We start from the raw sequence: 20,872 nt of genomic DNA, 5'->3' as shown, positions 1-20,872 counted from the left end.
TGCTCGCACATTAAATTAGTATTTTAAGTTTGACTTCATATAATTATATATTGACGGAATTCTAATCGAATGCACAAGTTAATTGCTCTGTATGACCACATGATGATGATGGATTTTTTTTGAAATGTTGTTTAAATTAGAGTTTAAAAAAAAATGAGAAGTCTACAAAGGTTTGAGAATCGCGCGCGATATGCAAATATAATGTGCCTCTTAAGTTGACGATGATGAAAGTAAATGTTTTATTTTTACTATGTATGATATAAATTGGTAGTTGCTCTGAAGACAGGAGAGCTCGGAAGGCTATAGGGAAAGCTAGTTTAGTAGGTTTTGGCGGTCGAAAGATAGGGTGTCGAAAAGTACAAGTCTTCAGGCAAAACTCGTTACGTACACTCTGTCACGAGGGGTGCGTCACTTCCGCGCTAGCCGAGCGATAAAGCTTCCTTTTCAAACCTTTGCAGCGTTCACTTTCACCTTTCCGCTTTAACTTGCTTTAACGCGCGTTAACCGCGATAACTTGCTTTTTGGCTTACCTTTTTATGCGTTCACACATCAGACTGCTCGAATTTATTGACAGCGAGAACTGTCACGAGCGAATGACAGTTCTCGTTGTCAAATCATTCGAGCAGTTTGTTTTGATAGTCGAACAAAGCTTGACCGGTTGAAGAATTCCGACTGGCTGCTGTAATCGTTGATGGACCATATTTGAGCCCAGAAATGGAACCGGTTTCACCGTTCCGTACTATCCACCTGCATTGGCACCACCGGTCCAGAATCGTCTTGATCCGGACAGCATGCCCTATTCGATTCAGGAAATAAGCAAGAATCAGCGGTCGTACGGTGGAGGGTCTGCGAGGAACGCGGCCGGACTAGTGCGCCTTTGGTCACCACCAAGTTTATCACTCAGGACCAGAACCAGGGATCCTCTGGACAGTGTTGCGTTCGTCGATGTCCCACTTCCCGGTCAACACGGACATGATAAAGCAGAGTACCGTTCTGTTCGAGTTGATCGTTTCACCGTTTGTCCGTGCCGGCGAGAAGGAACTGGTCCATCCGATCGTCCAATTGGCGAGTTGGGACCGATTCGATGCACGGCCTATATGTGTCCGTGAATCCAGTTCATCGACGGCGGACGTTGTTCCAGTGCCCGGAACGTACGACTTTGTGATCACCAAGGACTACTGCCGGAATAACACCCCGCCGAAGGTACTGGCGATGGTGTTCGTGATTGACGTGTCGTACAATAAGGTCAAGTCCGGGCTGGTTCATTTGCTGTGCGCGGAGTTCAAGAACAACATTCGTCACTTGCCCGTGGATGAGGGACAGGAGCGTGCCTCGATTAAGGTCCATGAAGCTTCATCACTTACAGCCCCAGATGGTGGTCGTCGGAGATGTCCAGGTAAAGGTTAATTTCTAAAAGCTTACACAGAACCTAACCTTCTCCTCCGATAGGAAATGTTCATGCCCTGCTGTTCACATCCTGCTCGGGCCAGTGCGTGCTTAATCTGAGCCTGAAGACATGCAACCAGTTGGCGGATCTTTTCGCAGTTGGGACCTGGATACGACCAATCAGTTCTTCACCAAGCAGGGCCTGTTCAAGCTGCAGGATAACAAGCCGTAGGCAATCAAGGACAGCCTGATCATGAAGGCGGCCCAGATTCTGGCCTGCTACCGGAAGAACTGGGCATCGTCTACGTCAGCCGGCCAGCTCGTCTTGCCGAATTGCATGTAATTGCTACCGCTGTACATTTAATGTCTGCTAAGAACGACGTCTTTTCGAGGGGAATAAGGTCCCCACTCTGCACGACCGATCTTACGTGATCTACTTTGTGCAGCGCAGGTGCTGACATTGGTTCCGGACTTTTACCCGTGGTTGACGCCGGTGCACGACGTCAACGTTGACGTCTCAAATGTACCCGCGGCCATCCGGTGCACGGCAGATAAGATGATGGAGTTGGTACTTACATTTTGGGTAAAAATTGAGCTCTGAGTTGTACAACAGAGTTTCACGCAACTAATCACCATCAACTTCTAGCAGAAAACGGTATTCACATGTTTATGTGGCTCGTCATGGGCCTGTGGAGGAAGCGTCTGTATCGAGCTGCCCGACGTAATGGCTGCTTACGGAGTATACGGAAGCTGCGGTTCGATTTTTGTTTTCAAAATTATATTTTATTTATTTTAAAGCGGCTTTACATTTTATGCAATAAAGTATCTAAAACTCGTCCAGTAGTCGTCCCTTTTCCCTCTCCTTCTGTCACAGGATCATCTCGATTCAAGTCGGATACAATCCGCGCTTTTAGCCGACTTTCAACTTCACCGCCAATTCGACGGTCCGGATGTTCTGTTTAATTGTAATAAAAACACTAATTGAATTTTGCTTTATACAACTCGACTAGCAACTCGATTTATTCCAGATTGTTTTTTTTTTATTTACTGAACCTGCCACGGCGTCCTTTATAATCCGCTCTTTGCAATCCTGCGGTGGAATTCCACACAGCTGGCGTTGAATCTCCAAATAGTAGTCCAAATTGAAGATATCATCGTGCACCGACACCACCAGGTGCCATGTTCCGCTTCCTCCTTAACCACGATTTTCTGCTTCCGTACTGCGGCCTGCGGCTTACTTTTCGAGCATGAGAGACGACGCCTGGAATCCGGACCGACACCCGACAAATACGGGCACGGTTGGGTCGCACTGGGCGTACGTTTCACCGGTGAGCCGCACTAAAATAACAATGCCGGCAAGTCCACTTCCTCCACGTTGATCCTTCGGGGACCGGTGCCTTCGTGAATATTGCGTTCACTCCCGTGCACTTGCGCAACTTGTCAATTGCTTGGCAAACGTTTCACGATTGGCTGGGAGACGGTCACAATCAGGGCAAAAGCAGGAGGTAGTTACTGTAATTAACCCAGTCTAGGCTTATCTACAGCCAAGCGCCTCGATTAAGAGCCTAAAAAAATAAAAATCACAATTAAAATCTGTTAATCGCACTACTAAAAAAACATTACCAGAAAACTTTCCTCCTCCTTGAGTTTGAGTCAAGATTCTCCGCCAAAGTTCTTTTTCTTTGTGGTGCAGCCGCCGATCACGCCCATCACACCTGGAATCCTGTCCGGTCCGGTACGGTGCGGTCGTCAAAACGTGCGCCTTGCTCTGTGGAAGGTGGAGCCGGCGATCACACCGGCGAAACTTTTCCGTCCGTTGATAAAAATCAGGGGGTAGCGACGAAGCCGCCATCTTGGAAGTTCAGATAACAAACACTCAGAATCATGGCCTATCTACAATCACTTAACTTAGCAAATTTCACTTAGCTTAGGAGTTTGAATCAATGGAAATGAATCTGATCTTCTACAATGGAAAAGTAATCAAATTAGAAACTGACGTTTGGTTTGGAAAATTTCAAAATCTACGGTAAGTTGACGTTTCCATATCAAAGGTAAACAAACAACTGCATAGCAACGTATATCAGCCCAGCAAATTTTCTAAGTTGATTGTGGATGACGGCCGTAAGTTGTGTACATTTTCTAAGTTTTATTTTACTTAACTATTCTAAGCTAAGTGATTGTAGATAGGCCATCAGTATTATTCATATTACTTGGGTAACACGAAGTGTGTTATCCTGGTTAAACTCAAAAGTCCCATGCAAATGTGTAAAACCAAACTGAAAAATGTGTAATGTCGATTCACATTGTACGGGCGCACTGTTTGATCGACCAAAAGAAAAAAAGCAAAAAAGGTAAACAGAAAAATCACTTTTTTCGATATGAATTTTCAGCCAATCTTGGGATGGAATCTCCAAGGATATGATAGAATTTGCCATCAGCAACACAATTCACTTGTTTTTTCGAGTATTTATCGTTTAAATTGCGGGAAATTTGAAAATCAAAAACCCAAACAATGATTTGTTATGGGCTATCATTTGACAGCTAGTGCTTTTGTTGTGGGCTCTCATTTGACAACCGTGCTAATGTCGACTGTTGTCAGTTTGCTTTGGTCGGAATAGGGTTGCCATCCCCCCGATAAAAATAATCACAAATTTTGCTTTCTGTCAAAACTGCTTGAAAAAACAAAAACAAATACCGAGTTGCCAAACATAACCAAAAACTGCTCGACGGCAAGGTTGCAAGATAGATTTTCCTGGTTCAAAAGTCGAGCAGGAGCTGGTCGCTTTAACTCGCTTTAACGCGCGTTAACTTGCGATAACTTGCTTTAAGGTGGCGTTATGTGAAAACTCGGCACGATGAGTAGCGTTGATGCTTTTCGAGCTCGTTTTTGAGCGTTTTAGTGTGTTATCGCGGAGTGACGTCCCCCTCGCTCTGTCAGGTAAAACAGTAGGGTGCGATTTCGGGCAATGTCGCTGTAAGCTTGTCACTTAGTAGCAACCCAGTTCAGATAGATACAAGTAAAACTATATGTGTTCCGAACAGTAGTTAGTACCAAATGCGATTCCTTGAAGCTGATACAGTTACAGGCCTATCAACTAGTAATCTACGAAAGTAAACTGTAATGACAGAGTTAATTGAAAGGCTTATTTATATTTGCTTTGAAAATCAGCTCGTTTTTCTTCATAACTGATTTTAATGTTGACCCATATTATCAAAAACGATAACTCGTTCAGCTCAAACCTTTGTAGGGGTAAGAGGTGGGACCATCATCATCATCAAAAAATAGAGTTTAATAATTTTGACAGAAAAGTTGAAACTGTTTTTCCTTTCAGTTATGTTCTAAAAAGCAGATCACTTGTTGTTATTTAGAATATATTCTTCATCTTAAGGTGACACTGTCGCCTATTCGTCCCCTCACCTTAAACCCGCGCCATATTGCGCAGTCATTTCGCGAAACGTTTCAGCTGACAGCTCCGCTGAAACATTTCCCCGTCTGACAGCGAAACCGTTCCCATCGGGCAACCCCTGTACGGTGGGCCCACCGGAGATCCCGGGCACGCACCCACGGACCAAGCAATCGTGCAAATAACAACACCGGCAGCCAAAGCGGGCCAGCATGATAACACCCGTGTCGGTTCGGGCCGTCTCGTTCCCGCTGACGGGACACGGTCTGACAAGATGGCTTGATGTCGTCGTCGTCGATGTCGTCGTAGTCGTGTTGAAGGTGTTGAGAGGGTAGTTTGGGTGTAGAGAGATCGCTTCGTCGCTCGGGGAAAGGTAATACTGGAAAAAAAGGTGGAAAAAAGAGGCCACCGGAACGGAATTGGGCCGGATTTCGTGGCGGAGATTGTGATCCTGGTGGGCATTGCTGGGATGGTGTGTGTTTTTTCGGGATTGTGGGGGCGCTCCTGGAGTATTACCCCTGAGTGGGGAATTCACGGTATTGCGTACGCGAGGGGGTAGACACGGTCGTCGGATTTCACCTGAAAAGAGTGACCAAGGACAAGCGAAAACGGTGCACGGCGGAGAGACTCCGCAAGGTTGGATAACGCAGAAAACGCGTAGTTAGCGAAAGGAAAGCTGGTGCTACCGAATTCACGAGTGCTTGTATAGAGTTGGCCTTCTTTTCCTGGCTGGTTAATGAAGCAAACGAAACCAAAGAGGAGAAAACGTCCGACGAATGTGCGTAGTTTCGGTGGAGTGCGTCGTGTCCATGGGGTGATGTTTTGGACCTCGCTCGGGGTACACTATGTGGGGGCATCGGGAGGCATCCAGTGTGACCGAGGTCAAAGGGATTTGATCTTGATCCGTCCATCGGATCCACTTCGACGGGGGGTCAAGCACGGAGTCTCGAGATTTCTCTCCGCTTCTCGGTGTATGTGTATTTGTGACGCGATTCCATGTATTTGTGCAACCGTCGCGGAAAAGTGGCAATAGTGAGGAAAAGTGGAAAAACAGAGTGTGCGAGGAAGCGTAAACACAGAACGCGAGAGAGTGCTCAAGGGGCAGAACACTGCGAACATCGGGCAAGTGACAGGAGGATGATGAAGAAGACGAAAACGACGACGACGACCATTACAAAACAAAGCTGAAGAGGAAAAGTGCCTCCTTCTGGAAAGTGCGTTTTCCGCTCGTATCGCCAAACACAATTGCGTGAATGTATTGGTGAGCGAAGAGCAACACAAATCCACAGATGTTTTTTCTTCTTTCGCGGAAGCTGTGAGTGTGTGTGCGTGCGATCCAACGAAAGTCCATTGTTCTTTGTCGGAACTGCTTTGCACTGCTGTTGTTGTTGTTGTTGTTGTTGTTGTTGTTGGGGAAATTGGAATGGAATGGTGTGGGAATCGACAGCCAACGCAACAACACAACGGTACCCGCTCGCTCTCGCCAATTTCGCCAATTTCTCTTGTAGGAAGAGATGTTTTTGCCGTGCGCTTTTCTGGAGTGATTGTTCGCGGAGGTCGGGCCACTTTTGGAACGACCGCGCGGTGAATGGGAAATGTGCGGAAAACATGGTTTGATGAACGCAATTCGGGAAAAAGCGAGCCACAATGGATAACAAATGCAAGAGGTTTTTTACTTGTTAATGTGGAAGCTGAAATGAATAGTTTATGTTGTAAAATTTCTTTTTTTAACCTCAAGCAGTTGTTGAATCCAAAACTACGTACTCTTTCTTATTCCAAATCATGGATGGGTCATAACTCATGTTCATACAAGTTTCTCGATTTCAACTAAAAAAAACATTTACGTCATTCTCCGCCAACTCACACAACAGTTGCCCCGACCCCTCTTCGATTTGCGTGAAACTTTGCTCTAAGGGGTTATTTTGGTTCCTGATCACGAATCCGAGGTCCATTTTTCGATATTTCGTGACGGTAGGGCGGTTCGACCCCTTTCATTTTTCTGGTTTTTTACTAGGACACGTTTTTTGTGATTTGTAGCTCCCAACCGTGAAGAGATAGAAATTTGGTGTCAAAGGAACTTTTGTGTAAAATTAGACGCCCGACTTGATGGCGTACTCAAAATTCCGAAAAAACGTATTTTTCATCAAAAAAAGTTAAAAAATAGTTTTAAAATCGCGGCCATTTCCCGTTACTCATTTGTCAAAAATCGTGAGACATGTCATTTTATGGGAAATTTAATGTATTTTTCGAATCTGAAATAACCCAGAAGGGTCATTTTTTCATTTAGAACTTTTTTTTTTCATTTTAAAATTACGTGTTTTTTCTAATTTTGCAGGTTTACATTTTAGAGTGTAACAGTGTTCTACAAAGTTATAGAGCAGATAAAAACAAAAATTTTGATATGTAGACATAAAGGGTTTGCTTCACGAGTTATCAGAATTTTAAAAAAAGTATTTTTTTCGGAAAGCTCAGCTAAATTTGTATAAGAATGACCTGACCCCTTGGACAATTGTTGTGACTCGTGCATTTCGAGAATCAGATATTTTTTTTTCAAAAGAAATATTTTTGTGATGAGTGAGTGTATCCGGTTTGTTTATTTATTTTCGAAAATCCCCACATACAAGCAGTGCACAAGCCACAACAATCGTCCAAGGGGTCATTCTTATGCAAAATTAGCTGAAAATTCCGAAAAAAAATACTTTCAAAAGCACACGATTGAGTTTTTGGGGTTAAAAATTCGAAAAACTGGTCAAAAATGGTCAAAATCATAACTTTTTCAAATTTTTTTTTTTGTAAAATTCTGATAACTCGTGAAGAATACATGCAAACTCTTATGTATATAAATCAAATTTTTTGGTTTTTGTCTGCTCCACAACTTTGTAGAACATTGTTACACTCTAAAATGTTACCCTGCAAAGTTAGAAAAAAAACACGTAATTTTAAAATGAAAACAAAAAATGTTCTAAATGAAAAAATGATCCATCTGGGTTATTTAAGATTCGAAAAGTACATTAAATTTCCCATAAAATTACATGTCTCACGATTTTTTACAGTTGAGTAACGGGAAATGGCCGCGATTTTAAAACTATTTTTTAACTTTTTTTGATGAAAAATACGTTTTTTAGGAATTTTGAGTACGCCAAAATCAAATCGGGCGTCTAATTTTACACAAAAGTCCCTTTGACACCAAATTTCTATCTCTTCACAGTTGCGAGCTACAAACACTGAAAAACGTGTCTGGATAAAAAACCCAGAAAAATGAAAGGGGTCGTACCGCCCCACCGTCACGAGATATCGAAAAATGGACCTCGAATTCGTGATTAGGGACTAAAATTACCCCTTAAAGCAAAGTTTCACGAAAATCGAAGAGGGGTCGAGGCAACTTTTCCCGATTTCGTGTGAGTTGGTGGAGAATTACCCATTTACATACTCAAAAAATATCATACTCAAAAAATGTTGTTGTGAACAACAATATCACAAATTTAATCCTAATTTAAGGACCCAATTCCTACCCAACAAGGGCACACTACATTCTTTAAAGTCGTTTTTTTTCAAACGCTTCTCGATCTATGTTAAAACAAATAAAAAAATGAATTGAAATGAGAACTACTATCACTTCAAATGGGAGCATGATTTAAATAAGGACTCTTTGGTTTTCGTATTTTTTTGGGTGGTTTCAAAATGTATCAATAGAAGTGTCTTAACCAGATCTAACACACACTACCACACCACTTGTTTTGCTGGACGGTAGAAAATTTAACCTCATTTTTTTCGTGTAAACAGAAAACATATATTATGGTAATATTCACCCGGAAATGGTGACAGATTTTGTGTCAAAAAAGTGAAAAAGTACATCAAAATTGATGAATATTCATGAGTTTGTGATGAATGATCATCAAATTCACATTTTAACACATTTTTTAAGTAATATTACTCAAAAATAGAACACAAAAAAAAGCTGACATAATGTTACCTACATTTTTTGGACACAAATTCTGCCACTATTCCCTGATAAATATTACAACATTTATTTTTATGGTGGTGTTGAAACATTTACACAGTAAAAAGTTGTGTAAATTAAGAAGGTTGAATATTACATCTTTCATGATGTGATTTTACCTTAATTCAGACCGAAAACTGAAATTACACCATAAAAGTGTTAAAATTGCATATTTTTACACATTTTTTTGCTGACATAAAGGATGTACCCCTTCCCAGATGTAATATTACCATGACTTTTTTACTGTGTAGGATATTCTAGGTCATCCGAAATTTCCGAGAATTTGGGGTAAAAGGCTTACCAAAGAAACCAGTTTCAAGAGATTAACAACGAATCCTTTCCATAAGGCTTCAGTGTAGTGTATAGTGATTGTACTTATTGTATTCCGGGTCATGCAAAAACTCCTTGGAATGAAAGCCGGTGTGTCTACCGGCGTAGCAAGCAAGAGGTCGGCAGATATTAACAGGTAAAAAAAACATGGTACTATTACATCTGGAAAGGGATACACCTTTTATGTCAGAAAAACTGTGTAATTTTACCTCTGAAAATGTGAAATTTTACAACATTTCTGGTGTAATGTTACTTTATCAGTCTAAATTGAGGTAAAACTACTTTGTTTGTACCCCGTTGGTTGGTCAAAGTCAAACTAAGAAGTGACGAACTGTCACTTTTTACACGGTGCTCACGCACACTATCAAAACAAACGTTTGGTAGTGTGTGTGAACTCCGTGTAAAAGTGGTGTCAAACTAAAACGTGACCCCGTTCGTTTGACAACAGTTGGTGTCAAACCATCGGGGTTTGAGTGTAATGTCAGGAAACGGTGTCAGATTTAGTGTCAAAAATGTATATTATTGCAACAGAAACAGCTGATTTTTCATCAGTTTCTTATGAATTTTCATCAGGTTCTCATTTTTACTTTTTAGGTAAGATTACTCAAAATTGAGGTATTATTCAACCAATTAAATATTCAACCTTGGAAAATTCAACTTTTTCTCTCTCTGAATCATCAGAGGACTCTGTAGAGTTAGGATCTGTTAGGATCCTTCATTCACCATCGTTAAAACTAACCGTTTAAACCGTTTTGGCTATGGTCGGTTCGATAAAATTTGTCATGTCATGTATTTTCAGAACCCGAGACCCGTGGTATAGGGGTAAGCGTGGTTGCTTCTCACCCAGTCGACTTGGGTTCGATCCCAGACGGTCCCGGTGGCATTGTCTGATCACGCCTTCCGTCGGACGGGGAAGTAAATGTTGGCCCCGGTCTAACCTAGAGGTTAGGTCGATAGCTCAGTCCAGGTGTAGGAGTCGTCTTCCTGGGTCCTGTCCCGGTGGATTCGCTGGTAGGCAGTTGGACTAACAATCCAAAGGTCGTCAGTTCGAATCCCGGGGTGCGAATAATTTGTTTTTTATTATTTGTATATTCAGAAAAATATTTCGAATGGAGCTGCATTCGAATGAGCGATTAATCCGCTAAGAATAACGAATGACAGCTGTCTAAAACTTGATATCCAGAGCAACATTTGAAAGGGGTGGTACGACATTGCTCTTACGGCCTTTCATTACACGCGTTTAAATGGGACGAAAGGCCGTAAGAGCAATGTCGTACCGCCCCTTTCAAATGTTGCTCCAGATATCAGGTGCTCGGAAATTGGGAATGGGGTTGAAATGTCAACATCAGTTTGCCAACTGGTTTTGACTGTTTATTGCTTTTTGTTCCGAATACGGTAGAATTAGCGAGCATTAGAATTAGTGGACTTTCGATCTAGCGAAAAAACAACAAATCTCTTAAACCTTTTAGGTGTTTTTAACAAAAAGTTTCACTACTGGATTTTTGATAAAAAAAAGTTTATGGTGGGATACTTCACCAACTAATGAAGAAGTTTGTTTCCCAATGTGTAAAGTACATTTCAATTTAAGTATTCAATAAATGAAATAATAATCAACTATGCGCCTTTTTATTGAAATTTATGGGTTGTTGAAAATATCATTTAATATCAATTTAATTCATAAAACTGTCATAGTGCCACCGAATTACTTAAAATAACATTCTTCATTGAAAAACTCGAACCAGTCTATCGGTTCATCAACAACCAACAGACACGATCACTACACTGCTGACTGCAACACCACAAACTTGGCTAGACACTGTTGGTTGTGTGGTGTGTGCAATGAATACATTTGTAGCCGATGCTGAAACCAGTTGGTGGCCAAGGCATTGAAGAGACCGACCACGATCATGGGAGGAGAATGGGGCGGTTCGAGAGGGGGCATGGGGGAGGCCAAAACGAGGTCGGTGGCGAAGGGGAAACAATAAAACATGGCAGAAATTGGCACACATGAGAGTGTCGAACTCAAACTCAAAGGTTTCGAGAGAACACAACGAACAGTGTGGTGTGATTGTAGGGTGCCTTATGTGTGCGTGATACTTTCGAATGTGTGTGACCTTATGCCGGATTCACATGGCACGCGCGCGCCTCTCAGACGACCGTGCGTACAGTGTCAATGAAGTGATCTACAGCGTTGTAACAAAGTGTTTGTTGATGTTGCCGTTGTATTTTTTTGAGGAAATTTGGTATGACTAATGGGCCATGGTTTGGAGGCGAAATAGTGCTAACTGAGTCGTGCTAATTATAAAGGTTGATAATACGCTAATATGATTAATTTGAAGGAATTTCGAAGAACTTTACTGTCAAAAGACAATTTCTCTTGTGGCTGGTTTTAACAATTTGATTTGTTTGGTTTAGTCCTCACTTCGCGCAAAGCAATTAAAATTTCTATGAATTTTATAAAATTCACGTTTTACGCCGTACTAAAACCGGATTCATATTTGGATGCTCTGGAAGGTGCTCTACAACTTTGCCGAAGAGAGTATCTCAGCGTGTTCAAAACTGATGTAAAACGTGATTTAAGAGCAAAAAAACACGTTTTAGACCAGTTTTGAGGACGCGGGGAGTTGTTTAGGACAGCAAAAGGAGCCGAAAGGGTGTTGTATTACACCCTAATGGATCAATCGTACCGCGCACTGGACTCACAATCCAGAGGTCGTCAGTTCGAATCCCAGGGCGGTGAAGTCTTTGTTGATAAAAGGAAGACACTAGTGGTTGGTACTAGAAGAAGTGGCTAGCAGCTACAAAGTCAGCTTCGTTTAAAAGTCTGAGTGAATGTTGCTAACTTTGATTTTTTTAGAATACCCCTGGGAGCAAAATACTCTCAACCTGTTTACAGTACTTTTTTACTCATAGTCGAGAACGGTTATTCCTGGACTGCTTTTCATATAAGTCTGAAATCGATCGACGATCGTTACTCATAAACCGCGATCGACATTGTCGCGCAATAAGACTCAATGTGGCGATCTCTCCTCTTACCACAGCGACTGCATCGCCGGAGTTGTGTTGGTTTTGTTATTTTTCGTTCACCCCACCGTGTCTCACCCCCTTGCGTTGTATGTGTTTGTGTATTATAGAAGAGAAGAGAAGCCAAAAAACGCGAAAGAACGTAAACAGGCGCACCGCCGACTCGCGAACCTGTACGACGACGCGTGCAGAGACGACGAGAAGAGAAAAGTGTGTGCAAAGAGCAAGAGGAAAAGGAGAAGAAGCATACAAACGTAAAGGAATACACAGAAGGAGAGGAGGCAAAACAAGAGCAACCAACAGCAACGATCAGATGATTCCTTTCGTTTTATGCAAAGTGCTTCAAGCTGCAGCACAATTCACTTCAAAGTAGTGGTGATGATGATGATGATGATGATGATGATGAGATGATAATGATGGTGCAATGTTCATTATGAAGAAGTTTGCGGAAAAGGTGCAATGAGTGTGTAAAGCGAAAGCACGACACGACACGCAAAGGGAATACAGCAACAAAACGAAGAATCATAGAAGTGTTTGAGCGTCCAGAGAGATCGTCGATCGTGTGTCCAAAGAGAGCGCAAGAGCGAACCTTACCGAAGTCGTGTGACCAGCGACGACCACGGGGTCCTCCTGTTTGGTGGCCAAGCTGGCGAAGACCGGAGCAAACAGCCGGAGCAGGTCTAACCGTAGACCGGCAGCAACACGACAACGATCGCGCAATAACAACAACAGCAACACTGGTGATCTCCCGTAACGTGCGTGAGTGTGCGCGACTTTGTGTACACGCTCACACACAGCAGGAGGAAAGAAATTCAGGTATGTGTTGTACATTGACCTTGTTTCGAGTCCGAAGGGGGCACACAGACATGCGTACAGATGTATACGTTTTGTGTTTTATTTACAATATCAGCTGAATCAGCATCAGCTGAAAATCATCTGTGAAGAAGGAAAGCGTACTGCAGCGTACTACTCTCACTTTGAGAGATGTTGGATCGGCAGTGAAGAACTGACCAACTGAGTTTTAAAAAATGCAGCTTATTTTCATTATTTTTTTTTATCAAAACTATATTTTCCCTAAAAAAGCACTCACTTAGAAATATGTACCAAATCTCTTAATTGCAAATGTAATCGAGGTTTTTAAGCGAAGATGGCGTTGGAATGGTGCCCGAAATGTCAAAATCACGCAGTGGTACCAACATTACGGAACAAGTGTACCATGGCATGACAGCCATATTTTTTTTCTAATGTTGGTGCTACTGCGCGATTTTGACATTTCGGGCGTTCACCATTCGAGCGCCATCTTCGCTTAAAAACCTGGATAGAGGTGGGCAAAAACAAAGCGAGCCGCTCAAAGAGCCGGTTCACTAAAAAGAGCGAACGAATCATGACTCACAAAAAAGAACCGATCCAAGATGGAATGATTTAGAAAACTTGTCCACTTTTATGTTTATAAAAAACAGTTCATAGAAATTCCAACAAATTGAAGCCAAAAATTTTCGTCTGCCTGTGTGGATCAATCGGACCGCGCTCCTGACTCGCAATCCAGAGGTCGCCAGTTTGAATCCCGAGGCAGACGTAACAATTCTAAGTGTTAATATAGGTATTCGGTGCCCTCTCCCCGTGCCATACCTTCACACTTAGGAGACCCGGGAGGCGGAGTCTTGTCGCAAAAAGAACGATACACGCCTGCACCCAAAATTCAGAGTCGAGATAATCGTTCTCTCAAAATTTATTGAGGGCTCAGTGCCAAAATCGATAGAATAATGGAACCAACTCACACCATCATAACAAATGAGTTCATTCGTTAGTTGAATCAATAAATCTCCAACAAGCGTCATACATCGACTTCTGACTACTCCTTGGTCACCAAGCTGTGGTGGCCGAGGCAGTTAAGTCATTGGATTGGTTTGTCAAAGGTCTCTGGTTCGATTCCCGTTGTCGACATTTTTGGTTTTTTGTTTGACGGATGAACTTTTTTTGCAAATGAACCTCGAGAGAATAGTTCTATCGCCCATCTCGAGCTGTGTTCTCTGCGTCCGTGAATGGTACCACTATTCTCTCGACTCGAGACCATCATTCTCTCGGACTAGCGCTGCCAGTTTTGGGTGTGTGGATCCGTTGCAAAACCGCAAGGTTTAAGTGGGCCACGTTATAAGGTGTTACGTCGATTCCGTATTCCGAAGCCAAAAATTTGATTTTGATGATTAAAATGCAATTTCATAAATTTCAATGCTTGTAAAAAAATAATTCCAAAAAATGTCACACGGTGATATCTTTGAGCATTTTAGAATAAAAAACGACAGGTTAAAGAGCATCTAGTTCATCGCTTGTGTGCTATCTTGTGACACTTTATTACAGCAGACGTGTCATAATATAGCACACAAGCAACGATTTCCTGACATCTTGAGAGCTGAGTCGTCGTATTTTGTTGGAGGGTCTATTGCAACTTTCCCATCAATATAATATTGAAAGACTCTTAATAACATTGATGCCCGTTTCTGAACACGACTTAAAAGTTATCAAACTTATATTTTTCAGTTTTCTTTGAAATTCAAAAAATGAATGATTTTCTGAACAAAATTTAAACAAAAACTTTTCATTGTTCAACCGATCGTTAATTAAAGCATCACCCAATATAAATTTAAGTATTTCAAACTTCTTAACTTGGACAATTTTACTAAATTTTAATAAATAGCCTGCGAGATTTTGGAAAAAACAAATTCTCTTGCTCGATTAACGTGAAGACTTCCATCATTGTCATGATTTTTCGTTCAAAGATATAAATTTTGCATCGTTTTCAATATTTTGACAAAATTTCTTCAACAAGTTTTTTAGAATAGTGCCCTACACATGCTGATTCCTTTTGGTAACGATTTTCCCATTCCTTGTAATGTTATGGAGGTCATCATTAATCAATGATTGCCAACTAGGACGTCAATGACTGTGCCACGAAATTATATAAATTTTGAAGCACAATTGATTTAGATCAAAAATTCCTTCAGTGGCTTCAAGATGGCAACAACCGGCACATGCTGATTCCTTTTGGTGCTGGAATTCGTTAAATTGAATTTAATACACAATATTTTATAGTGATGATCAATTTTCTTCGAAAATGATCAACGGCTTCACCTTAAACTTTAGCAGTTATTGAATTTATCGATTTAATCATTAAGAGGATTAGATTTAAGTCAATAGAAGGCATCATTCCAGATCAGCCATTTGGCAGCCATGTTTATTTTATAAAAACATTCAAATCTTGATTCAGAATGTTTTAATCAAACAATGGTTTTCTTTGTAATGTTTGTAGAAGCATTTTACAAATCGTGATTATTTTTTATTTCAATTTACTATTTCTGGACCCTGCATTCAGAACCATCATTGACAGTCATTGCCCCAAGAGTGAAGGACAGTACAAAAATACAAAAATCACACCACTCTTGAAAAAAGCCGTTTTATCAAAAATTTTAAAAAAGAGCGAAAGAGCCGTTCAAAAGAGCCGCTCTTTTTGATGAGTGAACGAAAATGAGCGGTTCCTAAAAAAGAGCGGGTTTGCCCACCTCTAAAATGTATTATCCTGCAGCAATTGCAATTGACAACACCCAATTTTTAATGATCGATAACAATACTCTCTACTTTTTGCGAACAGTAAATAGATTCCACTTTAACAGTTCAAAATTCTGGATCAACATTTGAAAAGGACGCATAAGCATTTAGACAGCTGCAACTATTTTGCAAGTTCCTAGACAACAAGCAACTATTTAACAAATCCAGAAGTGTTGAGAGTTAGCTGGGGAGACCAGCTATTGTTTAACTCTTCAAGTTTTGTGAAAAAGTATCCTAAAGCTTAAGAATGAGCAACATAGTTAAAACTGTCAAAATGCTTATCCGTCCTTTTCAAATGTTGCTCCAGATTTGAAGCTTTACACTTCGACTTTTGTGGAATAGTTACTCAGAAGACCCCTTAGAACTTAATTTCTGATAACAAATTTATCAAATTCGTGTTCCTGAGCTAATTTCACAAAAGCAAAAAAATGTTCATTTACGTCCGTTTATATCTTTTAAATATGAAAGTATGCAATTTGTAGAGACCATGGGTAGATGGATGGAGCAATATTGAGATAGAGAAGATCGACAACCAGAGAGTCGCCTGTACATAGTCATTTTTAATGGATACTTTGATTGCTTACCTTTAAAAAATGTAGGTAAGTTGAATTTTATTGATTTTAGTCTTCATTTGTGGCAATCATCGAAACTTTTTTCCCAAAACAAATAGTGCTAAAAATATAACGTGTAATGAAAACTTTATTTAAACAAAATTGCCGCTCTTGGTACAGCCCAGTCTGTTTGATGACCCAATTAAAACACTCCACCAGTAAGCAAAACAAATGCACTCGAAAACAGTCGCTGCAGCGGTGGTCGTAAGCCGCATGCATTTCAGTTGAAACCTCGCAAAACTGTGCCTTTTTCGCTGTCTCCGACCCCAAATCAATTCGAACCGAAGCCAGCCAGCAACCATAATAGGGTCAACCGCGGAAAATGGGCCAGATGTGGGCGGGAAAAGGGGCACTTACTGTTTGCCATTTTTTGTGCTGAGAAAATCGTGCCGGAATAAAGTGCTTTCCATCGTCAATTACGGGGGCTTTCGGAGAGGAGGCATCTCAGACAGCGGCGGCGGATGGTCGAGGCCCTCTAATGCTGCTGCAAACATGGAAAGGTCAACGAAAGTTTCTGCTGGAATTGAACGCTTCAAGGGAATGTGGCACATCATACAGTTTTTAAACTTTGAATGAAGAGTTTGAAGTTTGTTGTTCAAAACACAACATCTTGTATATTTTCCAATAAAAATGGTTAACAAGGCTGCTCCTGCTCTAGAAGTATACTTTTCGTAAAAACGTCGTAGATCCACCTTAGTGATAACCTATTGACTCAAATTCGACCACTCAACAAATGTTTGGCTTTGTGTGTTTGTATAAATGTGTCCAAATTTAGGGACATAGTTTTCTCAGCACTGGCTGAACCGATTTAAAGCAAACCGATTGCAATAGACTTGTATTTTGTCAATATTGAATTTTATAAAGATCGAATTTCAATGTTCAATTTACAGAATAATCTAGGTAAAACTTCACAGAAAGAGTTAATCCAACCAACAAATACTCAACCTTACAACATTCATGTGGTGTCTCAATATTATGACCACTTTAACGGCTATGATCACCCCAAAGGCAATAAACATGATTTCTGCCTAAGGCCTTCCATACAATTTTGAGCTGGATCTGATAAATTTTTATTGGATCAGAATTTTTTTTTTAAATTGAAATTCTCGATTAGATGTTTGTTTAACTTTGCTGGGCCGTTGCAAATATTTTGAAAATTATGTCCACCCCTGACTTCAAATTGGTACGAAAATTCGGCGGCAAAACACATTATTGATTAGAAAAACAATGCTGAACAGTAGTTTGCAAAACGCCCTCAATTTCGAACTGTTGAAGTGGAACAAATTTACTGTTTGGCAAAAGTAGAGTGTATTTTTATCGATCTTCATAAATTGTTTTTTTTTTTTGCAAGTATGAAAAATGTTTGGCTTTTGAGGACTTGGAGTTGAAGTCAAGAAATCTTAAGAAAGTTGAAAGCGAGATCGTCATTTTTTTTTTTTTGTAATTATGAATGAAAGTTGTTTATGGAGTCGATGCGGTTGTATCCATCCAGAAGCAGTCTGTATTGTTTAATTACGTTTGAATCAGTTTAGTGAAAATCTTCTGTGTTTCCCAAATCAGCCAGAGAATTTATCTGAGACATCGCAGAATGACACTCTCGCCAGCAGTTCTTCTATCTTAACCCTAAAAATAAAAAAAATAAACCTCTTCAAACCAATCGAAACTTGAAAACACACTCAATTTTCCAGCAAAAAATGACAAAAACTAGAAAAAATAAAATACAAACTACCGATTATAAAACAGATCATTTACCAGTAAGAAAAAAGTCATGCTCATGCTTGAACAGCCTCCTACTTTGTAGATGTAAACAAAGTGGGATCATTCGAAAATCACGTTACGCATTCTCTCTATTCATCACCCAGATCATAACCTACAGCTTTTCCGATTAGAAAATCCATTGTCAGGAAAAAGATTGTCATTTTTTTTTTGTAATAATGAATGAAAGTTGTTTATGGAGTCGATGCGGTTGTATCCATCCAGAAGCAGTCTGTATTGTTTAATTACGTTTGAATCAGTTTAGTGAAAATCTTCTGTGTTTCCCAAATCAGCCAGAGAATTTATCTGAGACATCGCAGAATGACACTCTCGCCGCAGTTCTTCTATCTTAACCCTAAAAATAAAAAAAATAAACCTCTTCAAACCAATCGAAACTTGAAAACACACTCAATTTTCCAGCAAAAAATGACAAAAACTAGAAAAAATAAAATACAAACTACCGATTATAAAACAGATCATTTACCAGTAAGAAAAAAGTCATGCTCATGCTTGAACAGCCTCCTACTTTGTAGATGTAAACAAAGTGGGATCATTCGAAAATCACGTTACGCATTCTCTCTATATTCAGATCACCCAATCTACAGCTTTTCCGATTAGAAAATCCATTGTCAGGAAAAAGATTGTCATTTTTTTTTTGTAATAATGAATGAAAGTTGTTTATGGAGTCGATGCGGTTGTATCCATCCAGAAGCAGTCTGTATTGTTTAATTACGTTTGAATCAGTTTAGTGAAAATCTTCTGTGTTTCCCAAATCAGCCAGAGAATTTATCTGAGACATCGCAGAATGACACTCTCGACGCAGTTCTTCTATCTTAACCCTAAAAATAAAAAAAATAAACCTCTTCAAACCAATTGAAACTTGAAAACACACTCAATTTTCCAGCAAAAAATGACAAAAACTAGAAAAAAAATACAAACTACCGATTATAAAACAGATCATTTACCAGTAAGAAAAAAGTCATGCTCATGCTTGAACAGCCTCCTACTTTGTAGATGTAAACAAAGTGGGATCATTCGAAAATCACGTTACGCATTCTCTCTATTTACCCAGATCATATCCTACAGCTTTTCCGATTAGAAAATCCATTGTCAGGAAAAAGATTTTCTAATATTCGCATTCTAGTTTATTTTACTTAATTGTAATAAATCATGAATTTTGGTTTATTTATATAACTTTTTGACAAAAACTGAAAAATAATCCTGCAAAATTTCTATTGGACATATGTAGTTTATTAAACTGTTGGTTACTGAGATATTTTATCGTAAAATATTTATTAAGAAAATTTTGTTTTTTTTTGTTAATAGAAAATGATCATTTTAACATTTCAAGGCTAAAGTAGGGTATTTTAACCATTAGTGGACCCCCTAGTAGAGCCGATGCGCATTTTTCCCAATTTTTCATTATTTTAAGCACTTTTTCATAACCCTTTCTACAAAACAATGAAATCTGAAGTCTTTTGAACAGTTTTGACTATTTGTTTCATCAGAATTATGGTTTTGAGCACAAAAATAGCCATTGGAAAAAAAAAGTGTTATGGACCCCCTTTTCCTATAGTGGACCCGGGTCCATAATCCGATTGTGGACCCGGGTCCACTATAGGAAAATTATTATTGTTATATCAAATTTTACCGATATTTGGTGTTTTGATGGATGGTGGAGGTCTTATGATAGATATAATGAATAAAAGATGGATTTTCCATCATAAACAAATATGTTTTGTTAACAAATTTGGCTTAAAACAACAAAAAACCTAACATACATTTAAACAAATTTATTTCCGAAAAAGATCAAAGAAAACGTTTCAAAAACAATAAAAACATTAAAATGATAAAAAAAATAATTTCGATGCACATTTTTCCATATAAATTACATAAATAGTTGACCGAAACAAAACAATAGATTTGTTTTCAGCTGCTGATAAAACTACGCATGTTTATTTTCAAAAAATGTTTTGTTATTGATTTATTATTATAAAATATCATTTCAAACTTTGATTTTGATGCTTCAGTTAAGAACAATTTACTATAGTTTTTTTTATTAATTATAAATTCTTACGGCTTCAGCATTTTTGATACTTTTAACATGAAAACAGCTATTTTTATACTCATAATTCAAAAATATGCAATTAGGTTGATTGCAACAAGCATTTATTGTATGTTTAAGAGAAACTTTTGCTTAAATACACAGTTTTCTTCATTTTTGAAGGTTAAATTAACAGGGGTCCACTTTTGGAAAAGTTAGGATTTTCGTTGTCCTATATTTTACCCCCCTAATTTTTGCTTGAAAATGAGCAGTTCTTCGCTTTTTTCAGTATTGTTAATTAAACTTACATTATTTCGACTTACTGAAGGTAAATAACCAGTCAAAAAATGATTGGATAGTTAATTCAATCATAAAATAGAAATGCTGTTTTGTTGTGAAAATGCTAGTGGCCATGGCTGATTTCAGAAGTCGAACTCAAAACACTCATTTTGGCAAAAAGGACAATTCAATGTCAATCAACATTGTTTTAAATGATGCTGAACATGCCAAATAAAAGATTTGCAGACAAAAACACGCTAGAAATTGGAATTTTATTGATTTTTTCATTAAAAACTCTTCAGAGGGTCCACTATAGGAAAGGGGTCCACTAATGGATAACGTACCCTATCATCAAAATAAAATAAAAATACAAGGAAAAGTCAACATGTGAAAATGACTCTGTAGAAAATCTATTGAACAAATGTCTCAAGTGTCA

The 20,872-nt window shown here is 39.4% G+C and overlaps 1 protein-coding gene and 1 pseudogene across 3 annotated transcripts in view; both read left to right on the top strand.

Annotated features, from left to right (window-relative positions):
- The first annotated feature begins 692 nt into the window (after positions 1-692).
- Positions 693-2,134, top strand: LOC119769238 (annotated as a pseudogene).
- Positions 2,135-5,026: 2,892 nt separating this feature from the next.
- The window catches only part of LOC6038835 (PAN2-PAN3 deadenylation complex subunit PAN3), a 102,620-nt gene continuing 86,774 nt past the window's right edge, over positions 5,027-20,872 (top strand). The window contains exons 1-2 of one of the 3 annotated variants that reach the window (XM_038258889.1): positions 5,027-5,163; positions 12,255-12,960. The gene's annotated coding sequence lies outside the window, so the exon portion shown is untranslated. Of the gene's footprint in view, positions 5,245-12,161; positions 12,961-20,872 lie in introns of all 3 variants that reach the window. The other 2 variants (XM_038258891.1, XM_038258890.1) reach the window with 2 other exon arrangements.

This window comes from Culex quinquefasciatus, chromosome 3 (assembly GCF_015732765.1).
Source record: "Culex quinquefasciatus strain JHB chromosome 3, VPISU_Cqui_1.0_pri_paternal, whole genome shotgun sequence".
NCBI lineage: Eukaryota > Metazoa > Arthropoda > Insecta > Diptera > Culicidae > Culex > Culex quinquefasciatus.
This window is presented reverse-complemented; position numbering and strand designations above follow the sequence as displayed.